The sequence below is a fragment of the Ovis aries genome, chromosome X, assembly GCF_016772045.2.
Source record: "Ovis aries strain OAR_USU_Benz2616 breed Rambouillet chromosome X, ARS-UI_Ramb_v3.0, whole genome shotgun sequence".
Taxonomy (NCBI): Eukaryota; Metazoa; Chordata; class Mammalia; order Artiodactyla; family Bovidae; genus Ovis; species Ovis aries.
In genome coordinates, this window is record NC_056080.1 from 99,847,225 (window position 1) to 99,856,130 (window position 8,906).

Genomic DNA, 8,906 nt, shown 5'->3' on the forward strand with positions numbered 1-8,906 from the left:
CCCCCGGGATCCGCCCCACCCCCGGGATCCGCCCCTCCGACAAGCCCCGCCTCCTCCTGGACTCCCAAAAAGAGAGCCGGAGGGCCTGAATGGTTCGGAAGGCGCTGCCCTCCAGGGATCCTTTTGCAGAATGCGTTATTCTGCAAGGAAAGCCCGCCCGGAGCGCTCTGCCCCTTTACACCATCCCCTTCCCTGACTCCGCAGAAAACCAGGGCAGTCAACCCACTGTGTGTTTGTGTGTATGTGTGTGTTGGTCGCTCATTGGTGCCCGACTCTTTGTGACCCCATGGAGTATATAGCCCACCAGGGTCCTCTGTCCAAGGAATTCTCCAGGCAAGAATACTGGAGTGGGTAACCATTTCCTTCTCCAGGGTATCTTCCCGACCCTGGGATGGAACCCAGGTCTCCTGCTTTGCAGGTGGACTCTTTACATTCTGAGCTACCAGGGAAGTCCCAACTTTTCTTTAATTCATAATTTTTCCCCCTGGTAACTCTGCACTATAGAGTTTCACCAAATCCACACGCATATTTTTTCCCTTTCTGGTATATTCGCTTGATGCTGTGTATTTCTCTATTCTTGAATTGCCCCATTGTCCTTACATTTTACCTGCTTGGGAGCAGATTTTCCCTCTACTCTATCAGCTATATACACTTCATAGGTCAATTAAAAAAAACTGACAACATGCAGATTAACAGAAAATGTATATATACTTCTTAATTTTTAATATTATTTCAGCATGGGCATCATAAGAAAAAAAATACCCAGAAAGACAGTGAGATTTGAGATCTTATAATGCCACTTTTCCAATGAGTCAACTCTTCACATGAGGTGGCCAAAGTACTGGAGTTTCAGCTTTAGCATCATTCCTTCCAAAGAAATCCCAGGGCTGATCTCCTTCAGAATGCACTGGTTGGATCTCCTTGCAGTCCAAGGGACTCTCAAGAGTCTTCTCCAACACCACAGTTCAAACACATCAATTCTTCGGTGCTCAGCCTTCTTCACAGTCAAACTCTCACATCCATACATGACTACTGGAAAAACCATAGCCTGGAGGGATTGGGGGCAGGAGGAGAAGGGGACGACAGAGGATGAGATGGCTGGGTGGCATCACTGACTCAATGGACGTGAGTCTGAGTGAACTGCGGGAGTTGGTGATGGACAGGGAGGCCTGGCGTGCTGTGATTCATGGGGTCGCAAAGAGTCGGACACAACTGAGCGACTGAACTGAACTGAACTGAACTGAATGCCACTTTGCCAGGGATAGGGGAGGGAGGATATGGGCAGTCTGCTGCTGCGTTGCTTCAGTTGTGTCCGACCCTGTGCGACCTCCATAGACGGCAGCCCACCAGGCTCCCCCGTCCCTGGGATTCTCCAGGCAAGAACACTGGAGTGGGTTGCCATTTCCTTCTCCAATGAGTGAAAGTGAAAAGTGAAAGTGAAGTCACTCTGTCATGTCCAACTCTTAGCGACCCCATGGACTGCAGCCCACCAGGCTCCTCCATCCATGGGATTTTCCAGGCAAGAGTACTGGAGTGGGGTACTGGAGTGGGCCATTGCCTTCTCCTTTTTCAAATGACGTCAGATAAAAATAATCAGTATAACTGAAACGGCATATTTTGAGTTGGCACGTACTAAACTTCTTCATACCTCATAGTGATTTCTAAACACTTGTCTTAATCCTTTGTTTGCCCTGGACCCTGCACAGAAATCACTCAGGTTTTCATTTGCCTTGCCCTCATACATGGCATTTCTTACTGGTGTGTTCAAAAGCCCATTTCATCTTTATTTTAAACCAAGTCCAACCCAAACTTGACCATGTTTTCAAGACTATTTAAGGAAGTGGAAAAATCCTCATATCTCCTTTTAGTCATAACTTTTTGAAACCTGTCTGCAAGAGGTAGAGTCACCATGACTCCATCCCAGTTTCACAAGAAGGGCTGATCTGAGTATTAACGCTTTCTCAAAATGCCTGTTCGGCACACTTGAACATCTCTATGGCATCCATGTGACTTCTTAAGAAACCCAACAGATTTATATACACTGATTAGACAATTGTCCTACCTACATGGTCAAGGGAAAAAAGGCAAACTTGAAGCATCGACAATGAAAGAAGTGGTACGGACCAGGATTAATCTGTGGTTCAGTTTACCACCCATAAACGTATACCCAAATTCTATATTTGTGAATACATCCTTCAGAAGTGAAGGAGAGAGACTTCCCTGGCGGTTCAGTGGTTAAGAATCTGCTTTTAAATGCAGGGAACGTAGGTTCGATCCTTGGTCAGGGAACTAAGACCCCACATGCCTTAGAATGATGAGCCCATGTGCCATAACTAGAGAGACTGTGTCCTGCAAAATATCCCACATGATGCAATAAAGATCCTGTGTGCTGCAGCTAAGACCCAACACAGCCAAATAAATAATTAAATAAAGTTAAAAGCAATGCTACTGTAAGTTTAGAGAGTTGTTTCTGTAAACATTAGTAAAATATTTATTGGCAAAAGACCCTTTGTAGCTTTAAAACATCATTTTACTACAGACTGCACTTCACTTACACTGAGGAGTTAATGTCACCAATATCACAGAAACTCCATGTTATCGGGTGATTTTACTTGCAAGTTATTGCCATAGCCTGAGCCCTAAGGGCAGGTCACAAAATCAAGATGAGGAAGGGTTAAGGACTGAACCACGTTAACTTCTGAGAAACACCCCTCTGCTTACAGCCAGCTGTATAACATTAACACTATCTGGAGTAGGGATGAAGTCTGTTGAGTAAGGGACAAGTGGGAAAGTAAAATATTCTGATTTGGTCTGACTCATCTTGGTTATGAAATGTATCCTCCCTATAGGTCATCTGGAATTGCCCAGAACATTAACTTTCTTTCATTCAATTATTCTTTAATGCCAGGAATTGTTCTAGGTGCTAGAAACATAGCAGAGAAAAATGCCAACGGAATCCCTGCCCTCAAGAAACTGAAATTCTTTTTTATGCTGGCAAGTGTAGTCATGGAGATGTTGATTTTTCTGTAGCAGTTTCTCAGTGACCAATCAATAGCTTCCTGGGAGCTGAGAGGCAGGTATGGTGGTGGCAAGAGACAGCTTCCAGATCCTGAGATGAAAGTTCCAATGAATAAATCCAGCAAATTCCCCTCCCCACCTTCCTGACTGGCAGAGCAAGCAGCTTCCAAGATGGGCAGGTTTGGAGATGTGCCTCTGAGAGTTGCTCCTGAAGGACCAGTCAAGAGTCACATCTCCCGGCCTCCTAGCAATTTTCCCTGGAAGCCTATGCAGTCACAACAGAATACGATGTAAATATGCAGTGCACAACCCAAGGAGCTTCACGCGACAGCCCTGAAACTAACCCTATTTTCTGGAAACTCAGCATTTTATGGAATCCTGAACATTAAAAAGTGTAAGAATGAAATTTAAAAAGAAGTCAATATCTGAGTTGAGGGAGACTGGCAGTACATTTGTAAATAAATCAGTAAATAAGATTTTGAAGCTAGTGACCAGGGACATAAAGAGAATAGAGCAGTATTTGAATATGTGATAAGATGTTTCATGGTAGAAGGAGGAGAGAACACTTTTATAGAATCCTGTACGGAAAAGAACTCTAAGATTACATTTGAGCTGAAATCCAAGGGATTGTGGGAAAGAAATAGCCATGAAAAAGCTAGAGGAAGAGCATTCCAGGCTGAGGAAACAGCGATTGCAAAGACATTGAGGTTGATTCTCCCTAGGGACTGTTGATGAGGTCTTTGCTTAAGATCTTTTTGGTGGTAACATATATTTTTCTGCAAAGAATGATGCAAGTCAGTAAGACAGGGGGATACATATGATGAAATAGTATGCTGTAGTTGAAAGTATGGCACCCCACTCCAGTACTCTTGCCTGGAAAATCCCATGGACAGAGGAGCCTGGTGGGCTGCAGTCCATGGGGTCGCTAAGAGTTGGACACGACTGAGCGACTTCTCTTTCACTTTTCACTTTCATGCATTGGAGAAGGAAATGGCAACCCACTCCAGTGTTCTTGCCTGGAGAATCCCAGGGACGGGGGAGCCTGGTGGGCTGCCATCTATGGGGTCGCACAGAGTCGGACACGACTGAAGCGATTTAGAAGCAGCAGCAGCAGTTGGAAGTAAGAGACTAGATGTACACACAGCAACATAGGAAGATCTTGACCAGTGCAAATGAAAAAATGTAAGAAACAGGATGAGACCTATAATAAAGCACCATTCTGGTAAAAATAAAAATACCTACATGGGACATTGAAAGTCAGGTTCTTCACTGTCGGAAAAAGAAGTTGCAAGTCAGCAAGAAGGAAGGCAAGAATAAACCCTGAGGTCCTGGACCACACTTTGAGTAGAAGGCTAAGTAACATGCCATTTTATGAATCGTTCATAGTTTATGTATCTATGCAGCTCCTCTCCCTAGAGTTAATGGATGCTGCTATGTGCCAGGCACTGTTTTAGGGGCTTATTGATGGACATACGGGTTATTTCTAGTGTTTGCTAGTACAAACGGTACTGATATGAACATGCTTCTACTTGTCTGCTCATGCATATATGAGTTTCTCTATGGTAGACACTGAGGAGTGATATCCAGAGTCAAAATGTATGTGCATCTCAACACTTAACAGCTAATTCCAATTTGTTTTCCAAAGTGTCTAAGTTGTACCACCACATTCTTTCCAGTTCTTGATATAACCAAATTAAAATCTGTGCCAATCTGAGACATGTGAATTGGCTTGTCATTGTCTATTTAATCTACATTTCTCCAGTTACTGATGAAGCTGAGTGTGTTGTCAACGTCTATTGGCAATTTGGTTTCCTCCTTTAACAACTGTTTCTTTCATATGTTCTATCCAGTTTTCTATTGGATTGTTTGGTAGAAATAAAATTGATTTTTATATTGACTTTACATCTAGCACCCTTGCTAAATTTTCCTATTAATTCCAGAAATTAATATCTGGTTCTTTGTGTTTCTAAGTAGAAAATGCTATCATCTGTAAAGTATATTTAAAAAAAAAAAAAGAATGATTGTTTTGTATCTTCCTTTCCAACCCTAAAACTGATTTTTGTTGCATTATAAACCTTGTTAAAACCTTTAGTCTCAGGAGTTTCCTTTGTCTTTATCTTGATCTTAAAGATTATGCTTTTAAAGTTTTACCCTGGATAGTTCTTACTCCAAATATCTACCTCCCTAACTTCCTTCAAGCCCTTGCTTAATTATTATTTCCTAATGAAGCTTACCCTGACTACCCTATTCTAAAATACGACTCACCAATCCTCCCCAGCACTCCAGAACTTCGTTGTCTTGATATTTTTTTTTCCATGGCACTTGTTACTTTCCAACATACCACATGTTTTGCTTTTTTTTTTTTTTTTGCTTTTATCATCTACCCTTCTCCCGCCACGAGAAGGTTAGTTCTAAGGACCAAGGTTTATGTCTCTTTGTTCACTGATTTATTCTAAGTGCTCAGAAGAGTTGTCTGGCTCATAGCATTCAACAAATATTAATTAAATGACTATATAAATGGAAAGTATTTGGCAGAGCGATTGGATGGCATAGTGATGTAAGCACTTAATAAATAGTAGTTGTGATTAAGAAATAAGTCCATGATAAATTACTATTGGGATCCATAAAGGGAGTCAGAATATAAAAGGCAGGTATCAGCCAAATGTTGCATGCTCATAGGACCACACACAGTTTACTCAAGCAAGTCATTACTGCTGGGTTTTGTTTGCATTTGGACCCATTCTCATGCCCATAACCACTTGCAGGTAAGGTTCGAATCACAGTCTCTCTGAGAGACATTGCTGCAAGATGTGGAGGCCAGAAGGAATGCATTCTTTCTCTAATATTGGTGGTGGCAGGCTTAAGGGGTGGAGGTTCCTGCAGCTTTCCTGAATAGCACCCTTACCTGTCAGTCTCCAGCACTGGGGTATCAGGAAAGCTCTATGGGTTCGGTACATACTAATTTCGGCACTGTGCTAATTTCTTTGTGGTATCCATAGTCCTTGACCTTTGCTCCTCCAGACCTTAAACAGATTAGTCAACATCTAATTCCAGCATTAGGTTTTTTTTTCCTTCTTGAAATGCCTGTAATGTTTTCTTTTAAACTGACTGGTCTCAACTGATTCAGGGAGCAAGGCAGACAAGGTCCTGCCTTCACTGAACTTCTTTTTTTTTAATAAATTTATTTATTTTAATTGGAGGTTAATTACTTTACAATATTGTATTGGTTTTCCCATACATCACCATGTATACACGTGTTCCCCATCCTGAACCCCCCTCCCTCCTCCCTCCCTGTGCCATCCCTCTGGGTCGTCCCAGTGCACCAGCCCCAAGCATCCAGTATCATGCATTGAACCTGAACTTCTAATAAGAGGGATATGGCCAAGGGAATAGGCAGTTACCGCATAGCATGATAGGTCCACTGGTCAGTTTATCAGTCAGTCTGTAAAAATTGATGAGGGCTTACGCCAGAGCCAAGCACTATGCTAAGAAAAATAGAGAAATGAGACTCAGTGTCTGGAGGAAAGGGAGACAGCAAGGCAGTGTATGTTCACAGGAGGTTTTTCAGAATGCTGGTGTCTCTGAGCACCTGTGGTATGTCTGGGCACCTTGACAGCTGACCCAGTGTAAGGGATCCAAGATGAAGTTGCCAAGCCAAGGGCCCACTGGGGTGTTGGGCCTTATTGTGAGAGCAACTAAAGAGTATTAGTGAGAATCAATTTAGAAATTGCAGAGTAAGGACAAAGATATCATATCAATAATCTAACCTTCTACCATAAGACACTAGAAAAAGAAGAGTGATCTAAACCCAAAGCAAGCAGAAGGAAAGAAATCAAAGATCAGAGCAGAAATAAATGAAGTTGACAATAGAGAAGAAAGGGAGAATATAAATGAAATCAAAAGTTTGTTCTTTGAAATGATCAGGAAATCAATATACCTTTACTTAGACCCACCAAAGAAAGAGACTCAAATTGCTAAAATCAGGAAAGAGAGGACATCCCTATATATAAAAAGGACTATAAGACAATGATATGAACAACTGTATGCTAAAAAATTAGATGACCTAGAAAGACAAAAATGATCAAAACTAACCAAAGAAGAAATAGACATTTAATTGTATAAATAGGTCAGTACTATAGTATACGAGGGCTTCCCTTTGCTCAGCTGGTAAAGAATCTGCCCACAATGCAGGAGACCTGGGTTCACTCCCTGGATTGGAAAGATCCCCTGGAGAAGGGAAAGGCTACCCACTCCAGTACTCTAGGCTGGAGAATTCCATGGACTATATAGTCCATGGGGTTGCAAAGAGTTGCACACAACTGAGCAATTTTCAATAGTATGTGAATCATATCTCAATAAGGGGCTTCCCCAGTGGCTCAGACAGTAAAGAATCTGCCTGCTGTGCAGAAGACCCCGGTTCAATCCCTGGGTGGGGAAGATCCCGTGGAGAAGGGAATGGCAACCCATTCCAGTATTCGTGCCTGGGAAATCCCATAGACAAAGAGCCTGGCAGGCTATGGGCCATGGGGTCACAAAGAGTCAGACACAACTGAGTTACTAACAGTAACAATATATCTCAATAATGCTGTTATAAAAATTAAGCATAATCCCAAAAACCCTTATAAGAAAGAAACAGAAAATCTGAATAAATCTATAGCAAGTAAAGAGATTGAATTAGTAAGTAAAGCCCTTCACAAACACACACACACACACACATCCAGGTCTAGATTGATTCACTGTTGAAGTCTACCAATCATTTTACGAAGAATGAATAGCAATCCTTCCCAAACTCTTCCAAAAAAAACAGAATAGGAGAGAATACTTCCAAACTCATTCTAACTGATACAAAAACTAGATGGAAACAACACAAGAAAAAATAAATAACTAAAGACCAATGTCCTTTATGAATTCAAAGGCAAAAATCCTCAAATCAATCCAGTAACACATAAAAGAACTGTCTGCAATGACTGTAGGTTTTCTAGGACTGCCATAACAAAGTATCACAGACTGGGTGGCTTAAACAAAAGAAATTCATTTTCTCACAATTTTAGAGGCTGAGAAGTCCAAGAACAAGATGTCAACAAGGTTGATTTTTTCCTAAGGCCTCTTTCCTTGGCTTATAGATGGTTATTTTATTTCTTTGCCTTCCCTCTATCTGAATCTGTGTCAAATTTTCCTCTTACAAGGGTTGATAAATGGAATTTGATATTGAACTGATATTGAATCAGTGTCATCCTAATGACCTCCTTTTAACCAATTACACCTTTACAAACCCTATCTCCAAATTCAGTCACATTCTGAGGTCTGAGGACTTTAGCATATATATTTTAGGGGACAGAATTCAGTCCATAGCAATGACCAAGTGGGATTTATCCCAGGAACACAAGGTTGGTTAAACTTGAAAATCAATGTTGTACACCATGTTAATAGGAAAGGCCAAAATCACATGATCATCTCAATTAAAAAAAACATTTGACATAATGCCACAACCTTTCATGATAAAGTCACTCCAAAAACTGAGAATAGAGTGGAAATACTCAACTTGATAAATGGGAAGGGAAAGGCTGGACAACCACTAGATGCTATGGATATTAAGCTGCCCACTGTCCAGGGAAGGTTGCACATGGAGATAGTGTGCACTGTTCCAGACTCCAGAGTCTGGGGCTATTTCTGAGGCTTGTCAGGTGCAGCCTGTAAGAGTTTTAAAGATATTGAGAAAAGTAACAGATTTTACAGGTTCTTGGTCTACCCAAATCAATAGAAACTAACTAGAGGCCAGACAAGAAATTTAGGCAAGACTTTACTGGTGCCCCCTGCTGCAGTAGCAGGGAGCAAGAACAAACAACTTCACTTGCTTGCTCACTCCTCCACGTGGGGCAAGCTTGTTC